This window comes from Rhinichthys klamathensis, unplaced genomic scaffold (assembly GCF_029890125.1).
Source record: "Rhinichthys klamathensis goyatoka isolate OS25496 unplaced genomic scaffold, OSU_Roscu_1.1 h1tg000056l_1, whole genome shotgun sequence".
NCBI classification, from domain to species: domain Eukaryota; kingdom Metazoa; phylum Chordata; class Actinopteri; order Cypriniformes; family Leuciscidae; genus Rhinichthys; species Rhinichthys klamathensis.
Genome location: NW_026606601.1, coordinates 701,728 through 717,842, shown reverse-complemented (window position 1 = coordinate 717,842; position 16,115 = coordinate 701,728). Strand labels below are relative to the sequence as shown.

At 38.1% G+C, this 16,115-nt stretch overlaps 1 protein-coding gene across 18 annotated transcripts in view; it reads right to left on the bottom strand.

Moving 5' to 3' along the window:
* Positions 1–16,115, bottom strand: part of itpr1b (inositol 1,4,5-trisphosphate receptor, type 1b) — a 154,960-nt gene that overhangs the window by 42,836 nt on the left and 96,009 nt on the right. The gene's annotated exons all lie outside the window — the stretch shown is intronic.

Sequence of the window (16,115 nt, the reverse complement as noted above, 5' to 3'; positions counted from 1 at the left end):
CTACTTTCGCTCGTCCCCCCCCCCCCCTTACATAAGTCAGTAATCAGCTGAAAGGCAGAGGGAGAGCGGCGATAGACTGCTCATGCACGCTCGCACAGGACGCAAGGGAAAAAATAGGAGAGGACAAGAGCGCAAAGGAAAATCCTGCCCTACTTTTTCAAGCCAAACAGGCACGGAGTGAGTGTGTGATGTGCGACACAAGGAGGGAGGGTGAGGAGTGCAAGTTATCAGCAGAATTCTGGGGCAGTTTTGAAAGCTCGTTACATAACCAGCCTTCTTTCCAGGTTAACAGTGAACTCAGTCATTCAGGCCTCTTTCAAACAACAGCGAGTGAAAGAGAAATGCAACACACCCACAGCAGTGCGCGCGCACACACACATGCACAAAGGAGATGTGCTTAAAAAATGACTCATCAGCTCCAGTGCATCCAGTAAACCTCGGGACGTCATCGGACAACTTGCATTTCATGAAAAAAAAGAACTAATTTTAATCTCTTTCTGTGAATGACCTCTTTTGTTAAATACTCCCCGCTCAAGTTAATTGAAGGCAGTCCTGAAGCGGAGCCGATCGTTCCGAGAGATTTAAAAGCGGAGCAAATCAACAGGTTATGCAAGACCTCGGAGCGGAGGAGAAGTGGAGTTTATAGCATTACGGCATTCAAATGCGCAAGTCTCATGACTGCTCTAATAAACAAGACGGCCACATCAGATGCATCGCTGTGGTAAACATGTCAACACCTGACTGCCATATGACGCACATTCAGGAAAACAGCAAAACAGTGGAAAGGCTGGGAAAATAAGCATGGAAAGTGTTTTCCAGGTGTTAGGCAGGAGTCTTTAACCTCAGGCCATGGACTCCCTAATGGATAAAAAGACGGAGTACAGGGGTCACGTGTAACATATTGTATAAAACAGGGTGTTGCATGTTTAAAGCCATTATTAACTAGCTTCCTATTAGCTTTAGCTTTCTTAGCTTTAACTGAAGTTTAATCGAAGGGTGCTTCTGAAAAGTCCAGTCCTTCTGAGGCTTGTAAGCTAGAGTCCTCCTCAGCATTAAAAGCTAGAATGAGAAGGTCTAGTAAGTGCGCATGGCTATGTGATGAAGGACTCAAAGGATCCTTTAAGATGAGAGAGCGTCCGACAGAGCTTGATGAAATATTTATGATATATATGACATATTACATATCATATATACCATAAATAATTCATCAGCTTGATGAAATCAATTATTATAAATTATTATTAATGATTTTTTTTTTTTTTTTTTTTTGAGGATTGGTATAACCAATGAGGTTCATCCTTGTGTTACGCAGCACGTTTGAGCTTCTGCAAGAACCAATGAGGTTCGGTTGAGCTTCTGCTTATTTGCTGATCAATGTTTATATATAAATAAAAGCCTAAATTAAATCTGTTCATCATTTAAAGCGATCGAGTCTCTTCAGAAAATTCGGACTAAACCGCTCGATTCATATGAATTAGTTTTACGATCTCGTTATTAACTTTTTGAAGCGTCAAAGTGGTGGTTGCATAGCTGTTAATGTAGAGTACAGAACTGGCTCAGATCTTATTGAAAATATCTTAATTTGTGTAAGTGATGACAGAATGTTCAGTTTTGGGTAAACTAACCCTTTTTTATTATTATTATCAAAAAATAACAAGAAGAGGAATCTAGCTTTTCATCAACTATTGCTGTGATTTCCAAATACTTGAGAACTTTGGTAATCGTTCCCACCCCTATAAACATGGAGTGTTGCGGATCTTGTGTTTTTGGTAAAGCTGGAATTGATAGAAGAGTTTCTAAGGTTGTACGAGCTGCATACAGTCAGCTTGGCGCTCTAACAGACATGCATGTCTTCTGCGTGACCTTTATGTGCTGCATCACACAAGTGCACATGGGTCTTCATAACTCATGTAAGAAATGAATAAGTGGCTGTATCATGAGTTGGTGACTTTAAGAACAAAGGGCACACCCTCCTACATAAAGCTGATAAAAAAAAGTGACAGTAAAGACCTTTATAATGTTACAAAAGATTTCTATTTCAAATAAAAGCTGTTCTTCTTTCTATTCATCAAAGAATCCAAAGAAAAATATATATCACAGTTTCTACAAAAATATTGAGCAGCACGACTGTTTTCAACACTGATAATACACTCTTAATAACGCTGGGTTGTTTTAACCCAAATTTGGGTCAAATATGGACAAACCCAAATGTTGGGTTAAAATGTAATTTAAAATTTTAACCCAACTTCAACTTTCACTTTCAACTGTAATTTTTTAATTACATTTTTAACCCAACATTTGGGTTTGTCCATATTTGACCCAAATTTGGGTTGAAACAACCCAGCATTTTTTAGAGTGGAAATGTTTCCTGAGCGACAAATCCGCATATTAGAAGAATGATTTCTAATCTAAATTCCGATCAAATTCTTGTTCGAATAAATACAGACTTGGCGAACATAAGAGATTTTTCTTTCAAAAACATTTAAAAAATCTTACCGACCCTAAACTTTTGAACAGTAGTGTATATTCAGATTTCAATTGGCAATAACTGAAAATTGATGAAAATGAAAATTATAATCTATTATATGTGTATAATTTCCCCCTACAATCAGTTTTAAAGGCTGCCGGAAACCCTAGCCAATGTCATTCCCATCTAATCCTAGTTGAAGGCCTGTCTTACCCCTTGAACCAATCATAACTTGATTACAAGTCCTCAACATCAACAAGCCTATCCAGGCAAGGTGACCAGCCACAACCCAACAGGAAGTAGATAGTGCGTGTACAGGTGGACGTGGGTAGTTCTCTAATAACACCCTGTACACAAGCAAAAGGTCACCAGCAATCACCTCTCCATCCCCTTCTCGTCTATCCGAGCTCTTGGCATCAACAAGAGGATGTTGTGTAAGATCTATTTATAAGTGCGAGCTCAATCAGTGCCCGTCTTCGTGCCCACCCGGCCGCGTAACCACGGGAACGGCTCGCGCTGCGGCGGCGGCGGCTTGGGATGCTGGGAGATGTTGACTGCACGTCCTTCACACTTCAACAGACGCTTCTCAACAGCAGCTGAGAGTCTGCAATACCACACACACATAGGCGCACACGATCAAGGATTTCCAGCGCACTCACAAATCCATTAGAGAGCACTAAGGACGGCGCGCAAGGCAGACCATAATAATAATAGCTGAAGAGGGGGGTTAACCCTATAGAGCCTGCTGTATCATATTTGATACTCAAATTACTAAGGCATCTAAATAAGAAATAACTTTGCTGAAAAATCTGTTGCACACACTCATGGGTGAACGCGATTTCACCAAGTGCAACATCTTCGTTGATCCTGGAACAACATTCCAATCAACCAATCAGATTTGAGGGACAAGTTCAGGCTTACAGCCAGGGATAGGTGCTTCTACAACAGTGTTATTCACCATCATCTCCCTCTTATTTTAGGGATAAGTTATGGGTAAGGTTAGGTTTAGGGGTAGGATTAGGGTTGAGACTAAATTTTCAAACAGGAATGTGGTTCCAGGATCAACAAAATTCGTTGATCCAGGAACATCTTACTGGGCAAAATCAAGATGACCCTATTTCTGTCGTCTGGTTGATGGTTTATTCTTTTTTAGCACGTAAAAGGGTTTCAGTATTATTTTACATATATGTCCCACCTCAGGTTGTGATTCACGTATCGGTTTAATGATTTTTATAACGTAAACCTAAGAATAATTTGTATATTGTTAGTAATATTTCAAGATGAACACTCACTGAATTAATGCAACTTAGGTTTACTTGATTATCCATACATAATTTCAAAATGTGAGCATCAAATATGATACATCAGGCTTTTCTATTATCATTGTATTGCATTGCATTATATGTTTCGCCCCCACAATTAAAACTTCAGAGCTTTGATCATATAAGCATTTAAATATCATCTTACCAAGACATTATTGGGAGATATGACAACTGTTATGTAAGAAGTCTGCTATACTGTATATTGATTTACATTTCAAGCTTTGGGAACATCATCTTAGTTTTTGGCCATATAAATGTTTTTATAAGTTTGAATTAAAAACAAATTCCTAGTACTCAAGTATGAGCTCAATTTTCTCCCTATAGCATACTAAATGAGGCATTCAAGCCTTATGTATAAATTTTTTTTTTTTTAATTGAAAGTCAAAAGGTTGTTCCATTTAAAAAAAAAAGATTTTTCTGACAAGTATTTCATATGTTTGGCTTTACAGATTTAAAATAGCTGGATGTATATAATATAACACAGCTATAATACAGCCGAGGTCAGCTTTAGACGCAAGTCCTGCACTCTCACACTCACACCTGTTGTGCTTCATTACACTTGTGTGTGTCTGGTTGTGTGTTGTGGGCTGTTTGGAGTTTACGGGAAACACAGGGGGACGTGTGCAAAAACAGAGCTGTGCACACGACTAACTTCCAGTGCACATAACATCTCCAAGGTCGTTTCTGACCGTGACAAAGTCTGAAAAAGTGTGTAAATATTTATAGATCATGGAATTAACATATGAGCACCTCCTACTTACACACACACACACACACACACACACACAGGGTGCTTGTTTCGAGATGAGTTATGTAGGTCATAAGCTAATGTTTAACCAGGGTGCGTGCACTTGTGTGGCAGGCGACAGGTGCGGGGCGTGACCAGAAACCTTGGGAGGAGTCCTCGAGTTTGAGTTTGTATCCCGCTCCAACTGACGCCATTTTTCCAATATTACATAACAGGCCTGTCTATAGAAAGAAACGAGGTTTTGGGTTCAGAAAGAGTCATATTGCTATTCTTCTGCATCTCCTCTACTTTAAACATCAATGAGAAGTTTGAAATGGAGCCATGTGAGAAGCTGACCAGATAATGACAGCCGGAATTATTAAACAAAATCTGGTAATAGAGTCACAACAAAAGCCCTGACCTCTGGATCCCAATCTGAAGGCCAATTGCTAAGGCTCGGGAATGGAGACCGTTCTTTCCCCTCCCAGGTGCCGTGATACACATTTCTATTTATACTTTCTTCAGGAAATCGCTGAGCCTTACGTGGATGCGTACGTGCCAGCTGGAAATAACATGGCACAGCCCTCAAATTAAAATGAAGGTGTCACTCTCTCTTTTTAAAAGACATGCTGTAAATCCATTTGAGAATGCTTAAAGGGATAGTCCACCCAAATTTTAAATTCTGTCATCGTTTATTCACAAAAGATGCTCTTTCAAAGAACATTTCAAATGTTTTTGCCCATACAATGAAAGTCAATGGGGTCCAAAACAACAACAGCAACATAAAAAAAAACACAAAAGAAAATTATTTTTGGATGAACAATCCAGTGATATTTTAAGATTATTTATACACTATTTATTAATATTTTGAAAACTTTTAGTGATTTTACTACAGTATGTGCTTTTGTAATTTATATATTTTTTTATTTCTATATATCTTTAATGTATTTTGATCATTTTAGTACTGTACTTCAACTTACTTATTTTTAGTTAGTTTTAGTTAACACTAACAACACTGGAACTATCCCTTTAATATGCGGGTCACAGGAATAATTGATTCTGATTGGTCAATTGTGACATTAAAGGGTCAAATATTTTAGCATAATGACAGGTAAGCTTTGAGATCTTTGTCCTCGGCAATCCATTTCCCACATCCTTCTGTGGTCTCTTTCTTCTCCTGTTATATAACAATTCCAACTGTAAAAAAAATCCAGTGTTTTCACTCTCAAAAGCTACCCAAGAAATGTGGGTATTTTGCCCATGCAATTCATCAAAAAGGTATCCCACAAAAACCTATGATGTAAAAAATCCCAAAAGCAAATTCATGGTAGCCTTATGTCTGTTTTGCACTCTCTTGAACAACTTTGACATGCTGCATAAAAATGTATTATTAATGACTGTCTATTTATAAATGGACTTTGGCTCTGTGAGTATATACATGATCTTCTAGAATGTATTAAAGGAGTATTTTACATCCTTCTGTCACTGAGGAATGTATTCACTACCGCCATAGAGCGGAGATTGTGTGTGTGTGAATAACTGGTTAAGCGTCTCAGGCTTTCTGCCCACTTGCTGCAGAGCGAGTGGGCGACGGCTTCCGTCACGGGTCATCCAGAACCTGGCTGTTCTCACACACTCTACTTTTGCACTGTACTCTCGCTGTCTCTCCCTCCTACTCCTACTTGAGCATTGCTCACCACAGATGAAGTCCCGTCTGCCCTTCCGACTTCTGTCTGGCCTAGAGGTTTCACAGTATACAGCTGGAAGAATGCAGGCCTTATTTGAGTGAGCGCCAATGGATTCAGACTTCGGGATTGCCATTTCCACCTCTCTAATTATTTCTATTCAGTTCATTGTGGGACGCTTCAAGTGTGCGAAACTGGAGCTCGTGTATCATGTGACTTTCAGATTACTGAAAGTGGTTTAGGAAAAGCAATGATAAACACAGACCTAAGGCCTAGTCGTGCCAAGTGCACATTTTGAGATTTTAAAACAAAACGATAAAAGTGGTGTTTGGTTGTGCAAAATTATCCACAATGATGCTACGGTGTTGAGGGTGATCGCCACGATGCATATCATATAAATATTATACAGCGACAAGCATCTTTTATGGAGGCCAGGTCATTTTGTTTTTTAAATCAATCAGATGGCAGTTATTTCATAAAATATCCAAACTTTTTTTTAAAAATCAAATCAAACCGAAATTTATTTATAAAGCACTATAAAACACCACAGTATACCAAAGTCTGTACAGTTACAAAACGATAAATTATTATATAAAGAATAAAATATATATTAATTAAAAAAATTTAAATACAATAAATAAAATAACCTAAAAGCTTCCTTAAAACGGGTTTCAAACAAACAAATAAATTTTTTAGGGCAATTAAAAAAAAAGTATTATTACTTAAAAATTATTTATTAATTAGAGTCTAGTTGGACTTCAATTATTTGATCGAAATACAGTAATAACAGTAATATTCTGAAATAGTATTGACATTTAAAATAACTCTTTTCTATTTTAATATATTTTAAAATGCAATATTAAGCATTACCGTGATATATATTTTTCAAGAATTCTTTATTGAATTTTTTGTAATAATGTAAAATTCTCTTCTGTCACTTTTGATCAATTTAATGCATCTGTTCTGAATCAAACTATTAATTTCTTTCTTTTAAAAATGAATCTTTGTGTATTTATCACAAACGTATAATGTATACTGAGCAAACACAAACTGATATGTCTGCATAATTGAAATGTCTTTTTAATGGTGTCTCTACTCATTTATTTGAGTAAGTACAATGTAACTACGCCACCTTAAAATAGTGTAACCACTCATTTTATTACAGCGCTTCCCAAGATATCACCATAACTAATGATAGGAAAAACGATTTGCGCTTGAGTCACGTCCTCTTGTCAAAGCTTTCCACAAAAGTGTAATTTTTTTTCACTGCAGAAAACAAACAACAAGGCCTAAATGGAGCGAGATGAACCTCGGTGCACAGGTCAAGTTGGGCATGGCGACTTAATTCAGTGCCACTGATCAGCAATGCCCATGCAAAAGAAGACTTGCACAATATTGTTGCTTGGGAAAGTCCCTTGTTCTTACTGTATTGTTGTAGCTGGTCCATTTTAGACATGTGGTAAAGCCAGAGGCAAGTGTGCACACATATATAGATATGCAGTTCCACACAGAGCTGGAAGTTGGGGAGGGCTACTAGACAGCATGTGGTTGTGCCCTGTCCTACTTCTCTTTGTGTTCACCAACACACTTCCTCTCAGCTGGCACACACACCGTACTCTCTGCCTGCTTTGCTCACTCTGCCTTCAACTTTTGCATAATCTCTCTGCTTCCTTATTATTCAGTCCATTACCTCTCTCTCTCTCTCTCTCTCTCTCTCTCCTCATATTCCATCCCTCTTTTTCTTTTTCCCTGGCAACAGTGTTTATCCTGACGACCACCCCAGAATACCTCTGTAAATAAACAAATCGTGGAGGGGAATCGGCTTGTGTTGTTGTGCAGTTTCCAAACAAATGCCTCTCTGTGCACGAACCAGGCCAGCGTGCTCCATATTACGCAAGTCAAAGTAACGCGATTCATCCTCTGATACGTTTCAGATTCGCTCAGCGCCACAAAAGACCACTTGTATGGCACTAATGAGGAAGGGAAAAACAAAAAGTTGATGTCTCTTCTTTTCATGGAAGCAGCATTTAGCCTGTCTGAAATCGATCAGTTTGTGGTCACATTTAGCGTTGTTCGGCCAATAGAGTGGTGCAGGGATGACGTCAAAACCCGGAAGACTAATCCGCCAGCGGTTACCTCGAGATTTTCCTATTGGTTTTTAAAATAGGGTTTTTCAGTTTGAGTAATATAAGGTCTGTGGTAAACATAAGCTGGCGATATTTGGACATTTTGTTCTACAAGTAAATTACACACACTCTCCCTCCAAACATTCTTAAAGGCACAATATGTAAGTTTTTTTCACCACAAGAGGGCGCAGTTTCCAACAATAACAAAGGCGTAGGTTAATGACGCAGTGATGAGCTGAATGATGGGACTTGCTGTCAAGCTGATGGATCTAATAATGTTTATGGATGAGTGCAAACATTCATGTTTTTTAACATTACTGTGGTATGAAGCAAGGTCGCGATTGCTAAAGAGACAGATATCACACGCGAGTCTCGCGGATATAAAGGAATAAGGACATTTAATTCTACCGAACTACCCGCAAGTGCTGGATTACTCACACAGGTCAGTTTATTAGACTTGTGAGGTAACGCAGCGCTGCTTCACTTGGTCTAACGTTACACTGTCACGGCATTTAAATGTGTGTTGAAAGTTATAATGTTATACTACGTTTTAGTTTGTTTGCTAGTAAGCTAGATCAACATTAGAATAACATACTGACCATATTCTAACATTTCATCATGTTGAGCTAACGTTATATAACATTGATTTGTTTTATGTACATTTACCTGTCTAATAAAGCTGTCAAGTCGTGACTCGTGAAGCTCTGTCAAGTCCAAGTTAGTCGCGGACGTGGAGGTCTCGGCATCTCAAAAACGCCACGCTGATATTGATCCTCATTTTAGTTCTCCTTGTTTGTCCCAAAGTCTGCTTGCCATGGTCTATGTTTAAAAGAAACAAGAACTGCGTGCCGCTAAACATTACGCACTACGCAGTTGTCCACGTCTGTCGCCATGGTTACGTCATGGCTATGGCAGTACGAACGGAAACCGAGGATAGCGCGGATATTGCGTCATTGACAGGGGACATTTTTTTCCGGGATGGACACTTATTTAAAATTGGAATTTCTCTGAAATAAAAAATCTTTGGAGACTTTTGGGATATTGTAAGTACACAACTGCAGGAAATATATCACACTGTGCAAGTGATTTTTGGATATTTTATTTCAAAATTCTTACATATTGTACCTTTAATAGTAACTTTTTTTTATTTCTTTTTTTATAAACATAACAGCTTCAAAATTTGCATTTTCAAAATGGGTGTGTGTAATTTAGATTGTAGAACAAAAAAACCGCTTGGTTTGAAAATGACTTCCGTGTAGTGCTTCATCCATCGCTACGCTGTTGACAATGGATGCTTTTTTGCACATGAAATTTTGCTAATGTGACCGAGTAAGTCAAGTCAAGTCACCTTTATTTATATAGCACTTTTTACAATACAGATTGTTTCAAAGCAGCTTTATAGAGATAACAGGAAAATAATGCAACAAAAGTTTGTTTCTAGAAGAAAATAGCGTCACAGTCCAGCTTAAGTAAGTTCAGTGATGGTTCATTTTTGTTATTAATTGTTCATTTTTGTTATCAAACAGTTATTAATTTAGTTATTAATTGTTCATTTTTGTTATCAAACAGTTATTAATTTAGTTAATTTATATATATATAGCCGCTCTGGAGGAAAGCGTGATGTCATCGTCCAGCTTAGTTCAGTTCTCATATACTCTATATTCTACTTGCACCGCTCCGAGAGATTTAAATGGGATTTACGACATTAGAGACGGGCGCTAACAAGGATGCTCAAGACCGCAGTCACAGTTAATATGCGTCGGTCACTAGCGTCGGTCACTACCCACCCAGCACCAGACGTCATTAAGACGTTTTTTTGGGCTAAATCAAGTCGGCCCGTCATAGCCTTCATTTAGCCCAAAAATAGACATTGAAAATTGGGCTTTGTTTGGTCCGTCTGATTTGGTCCAAATTTAGCCCAAAAATAGACTTTGAAAATTTGGCTTTGTTTATTTAGCCCAAGATGCGCGTCTGTTTCGGACCACATATAGCCCTAATATAGCATAAACATAATTAAAGTCTATTGTAGCAAGTGAAGAAATAGATTGTAGAAATAGTTTCAAAGTTACGCGTCACTGCACATCCCAGAAATACATAATTTGTAAGCACCTATACGTTCGCAAAGTACCATATAAAACTTAGACCTACTACTGTATGATTTGGCATGGCAGAAATCCAGCAAAAAGTGCAACAAATTATGGTTTATATCTCGTTGAAAACTATAGTGCGCCTCTTGAGGCCAGGAGAGTGAGGTTTACTCGCACAGCGACTACTAGCTGACCTCCGTTTTAACCGAACCTTCAGGATTGAAAACACTGTACCTAAATATCTCACGGTACAGTAACCAAAGAACTTACATCAACAAGAGCATCCATACTTAGTATTATTTCTCCATCTGTATAAAAGCGCCATTCCAAATCCACAAACCCCAGGTACGTTAGTGTGGCCCGTTTCACTTCTTCTATACCAGGTCACTCAGTACAGTCATCCAATCACATGGCTTCTTTTATCAATGTCATTCCGATGATGAGCAACAGTCCTGTGCTTACTGACTCAACTAACTTTTAAAGAGCCTTTAGATATGATCTAGCAAACCTCCAATCATTTGCCATGTCTACATTTTTATCAAAAAGAAGAAGAAATTCTTCAAAGCACAAAAGATATGATTCTGAAATCATACTTTCTAATCTAAAAAACTCATGAAAACATGTCTGGGCCACATTAGACCATAAAATCAAAAGATTCAACTTCCCCTATTTGAGGAACCATTAAAACATTTGTTATTACGGCATTATTTGTATTATTTTTATTTTGCAATTTTTTTTATTAAATCATACCCATTTTTACAGTAAAATGTTTTTTATTTAAATTAGCATAATTTGAATGTAGTACAAGTACAATACATATTTCAATGATACATTTAAATAATTATTTTCATTATAATTAAAGCTCCAGTCCGTGACTTTTTTTGGGTTAAAAATGATCCAAAATAAATTTTTTGAGCAAGTACATAACCAGCCAGTTTTCAAAACTCTCTGCTTGCCTTAGCCCGATTCAAAACGGTAATGTTTTTAATTCCAGTGGTACTGGTGGATTTCCGCGGGGGATTCGAGCATGTCTTTGCGTCATTACGTCACATCTGTACACATTAAGAAGGTGTCTCGGCTAGTAGGCTATATTGCGTGTGAGGATGCTGGAGGTGGAGATTTATAGCCTTTTCTCACTGCACTTGATATAATTAAACTCATCAATTTGATGGCGGATCCAGAAAGGTTCAAACGACAATCACCAGTGACAACTGGAGATTCACCCGCTGTAAAATGCAAAAGACTTTGGACTTCGGAGTCGCTACAGAAAAAAAGAGACTGCAACCGGGCCCATGCGAAAACAAGGATAAATATCGGAAGGACATTACATGTAGTCACGCAATGCTGACGTTGTTAACATTAACAATTTGAGAACAAAGTATAATTTGCACGGTTTGACGTGATATGATAAGCTATCGTTAGATTTAATCAGTGTGATTTACTGCAATGCTTTTTTCCCTTAATTGGTCAGAACAAAAGTGGATGTTACTTACTTATTCAGATGACATTTTCCGGTGAAAATTCTTATGTTGGTCATACTTCCAAAAAGTAGAATCTGTGATTGCAAATGACAGTATCCACACCGGCGCGGCGACTGACAGCCGCACATTCTCCTCAAAACATTGGATTCATCCGTGCCGTGCCGGGGCACAACCCACTTAAAGTTGATAATTCCGCGAATAACTGCAATTGCAGATTTCGAACAGAGATGGCGACAAAGAGGAGAAACTACGGACTGCAGCTTTAATATAATGTAATGTTATATACAGCATCACAATGCAAAAATATATATATTACCTGTCCTAAAATAGGTTTCTTATTTATTAAAATTTTGGGTGTAATTTTGTCCTAGAGATGTGGTATTGTAGAATGAAGTGGATCTGGAGTTTGACAACCTACAAACCTAGTGCATTTACTTAGAAAGTGTAGCAGAGGACAGCAGAATAAATCCTTTTAAAAGAAGCTGATTTACAATGAGTAAACTCCGTAATTCCCCTGTTAACACTAGATAATGTTACCTCGCACACACACATACACACGTCAAAAGAGCAGAATACCCCCCTAGTTCTCTCTTTCTTTCATGTGGTTTCTTCACATCCTTTAAAAGACACCCAAATGACTCTGCAAACCGGCTGCAAATGTGTCATGCAGGTTATCCACAAAACCCCTTTAGCGCTGCAAGAATGCTTAACCAATCTAACCCAATACAATGAGGTTGATGCTGACAGGAATTAAAGAATCGACGGAAGAATCTCATGTAGGAAAAAGGGCTCTATTTTGGGGTGAATAGCCTATAGATTTTTTATGCAGAAATTTGTTATTATTTTTCTTAGTAGAAAATTCCACACATTTCCACCCTCAATTCTTATTATCATAATGTAAAAAGAAAAAATTAAACTGTAATGTGAACAAAATAATTGCATTTTATGGTATTTATAGATTATGGCTATATTTGTTGTAATGTCTTTATGCAGTAATAAATAATCATTGTATATACCTAAAGCAGCGCATTGGCTTCGGGATTTGATGTTGTACTTGCATTTGGAAAAGTAACAATTTTCAATTGGAGGTTCACATACATTGTCTGGAACTCCATGTCTGGAATCCTTTATTTGTCATATACCATACGCTCAGAGTAATGGGCTTTATAATTGTTAACTTTAACTTTTCAGGTACACCATTCTACATGGATATCTATTGTGTTTCATTTATTCATTAATTTTATTATTGCATATGTTCAGAAGTGTGTAGATATTTGTATCTAATTTCATTTAATTTCTTTTCCTCTACTATATAATATTATTTTTGGTATAATTTTGTACCAATATTTATACCAATATTTTATTGTTACTTAGGATGGATGGATTTTCCCTCATAAGGATATTATTATGGTAAAGGGGTATTGGGGAAAACTGCTTAATTATCAACAAAACAAAGTATAATATATAATAATATATAAATACACACATTATCGTAAGTCATAGCCGAGCACCCACGGATAAACACAAGATGTCCTCCTTTCATATTAACAATCAAAAAAATCGATTGAGATTCGGGAACCTCTCTGATTGGTGGATCTCGCATCGGGTCACAATACATACTGTACAATTCTAGAGTTATATTTAGCATTGCAAAATAACCTGACACAAAAGCTTGTGCTTTCTGTTTTTTTGCATGATGAAACAGAGGTGAATTACAAGTTTAAAAATAAAAAAAAACACATAATAGTTATGATTGTTTACGTCATTTTATCTCTCTGTTTCTCTTCCTCTCAATCACTTTCCGCTCTTTTAATCTCTCTCAATCACCAGAACACACAATGACCCATTTAGCACAGAAGACTGTTTTCTGCATTATTCACCACGGGCTTGGCTTATGTAATCCAGTCATGTGAGCGCCTCTACGTGTGCCTGTTGGGAAGCCTGAGTATCATCAAGTAGAATGCCTTTGCTAATAACAGGGCTGATTATGCAACGGGCCTATTTACACAAGCACCCACGCAAAACACATGCACAGAGCTCAGAAACCAGCCCTGCCAGCTCGGGAAATATAATTGCTCTACAATCAGAACAGCCACCCCTCCTTTGACACCGACTGCCTCCGTCGCCGTGCATCACCCTCCCCGTCCTCGAGCAGCCTAGCGACAAGGATAGCGATTTGCCAGGTTGCCATAGCAACCGCATTGCACCCGCAAAACCCTGGCTGGGCGACTGCAGACAGTGACGTGTGGCCCTGCTCTGCACTGGACAGCCTCCAGTTGATGATCCGAGCGCTCGAATACCATACAACTATCACACTACTATTACTACTGCAGTTCAGAGTATGCAATCTGTGCACACTGCAAAATAAACATGCATCACACATTGTTTTGTGAAGTTGCACTATACAATTTTTTTTTATTTTTTTTATTGAATCGAAAAAAATTATACGAGCTGCCAAATATGAAGACAGTTTTACACAAAATTGGATAAAAATGCTAAATACCCATCTTTTCTTCCACTTAAATACATATGCAGCATCATGAGGCCATGTGACAAAAGTAATGAGGTCATGTGACAATGTAGTATGCTACATACTACAACTAGTTCAAAGTTCAGTTCACAAATTTTAAAATGAACTAGTTCAGTTCATACTTCAAAAAATGAACTAGTTCATAGTTCTTTTTTTCCATATGTTGCTGCGAGCTTTTTTATTTTTATTTTTTTATTATTGCCACAGCCCATATACAACCACAGACAGCAATTATTTTATCGACGGGCAAAGTTAGCACAGAAATGTGAAAAGATTTTTCCCATCCTCACCGACCTTGTCATACAACTCGTTTAAATAATCATACGACGCCTCCTCGCTCGCTGCTTGATGACGCATGCGGCGGCCGCAGTGCGACACTGGTGGTTGGTGTTGCCAGATTGGGTGTTTTTTCCGCTACATATTAAGGCCTGTTTACGCGTGTTTTAGCCGGGTTTTCGCCTGGAAGGCTCTATAGATATCTGGCACCCTATTGAACACAGTTAAACTGAGAGAGTGTGCGTTCACAGACACCAGAATGAACGAGTTCACCGTAACGTTCATCAGGCATTAATTCAGTATGTTCAGTTCACGTTCGCCCAAAATATGAACGAGTTCATGAACTATCGTTCATTGAACACGTTCAGGCACAACACTGCCTACTATTTATATATTTTTAAACAAAGAAAAACAGACAGTTTACAATGGAACAGATTTACTAACAGCTTGCTCCAGCGAAAACCCTCTTTTTGCGTTAAAAAACTCCTGTCAGGATTTACTAAAGACGCGCAGTGAAAAATGAGCGGTGGACAGGGTCATTTTAGCAGCTGACCTTGTAGCATATGCATTTAGGAGTTTCCCTTTCAGACGCAACATTTATGGCAGAAGAGTATTTATATGAATCATTCAAGGTGATTTACTAAGGTTTGCGCTAGTCAATTACTGGTACTTGCGCCATTATTTACAGCCCAAAAAAAGCATGTAAAAGCAGACACTAAATTGCGCTGCTCTTGGTAGATTACATTAGTCGTTATGGAAATGATCCAGCTACGTCTGGGTTCTTAAACCTTCCACTCCCATCTGCGCCTTTTTGGAATTGCGTTCTTTCGCTATTTTGCCCCGTTTAGTAAATCGGGCCCAATGTGTTGTGCATAATATTCAGTAAGTAGAAAGCTGTTATTCTATTCTAAAAAAAATATTTGTCTTTATGCGTTCCTTCAGTTCCTCTCTCATTTTCTCTCTCTCTCTCTCTTAGCATTCCAGCTCTCGACGTTTTCTTCAATTTACCCGCTGTCTCCTCAGTGACCCGAGATATCTCCCCAGTCTTATTGGTGTTTTCTTATCTCAATTCAATTCGTGCTCTCCTTCCCTCTTCCTGTTTTGCACCGTGGGAGAACGCCCAGCATTTCAAAGGAAAGGACATGGCTTTCCTACACAGAGGTGAGGTATGCAAAAACACCCCAACTTGCATCAAAACAGAGCAATTCAGATAAAGGTTTTGGATTTGCATCAGTTCACATGGTAAGACCTTATGTAGCCTTTCATGTATAGACCTTATGTAGCTCCGCCCCTTTTCAACGCTGCACTCCTTATGTTCTGCATGTCTTCCGGTTTATATTTCCACAGCATGAAGGTAAGATCTTACGGATTTATGAATGAACGTCTCATTTTAAAATCTTCTGTCGACTGACAT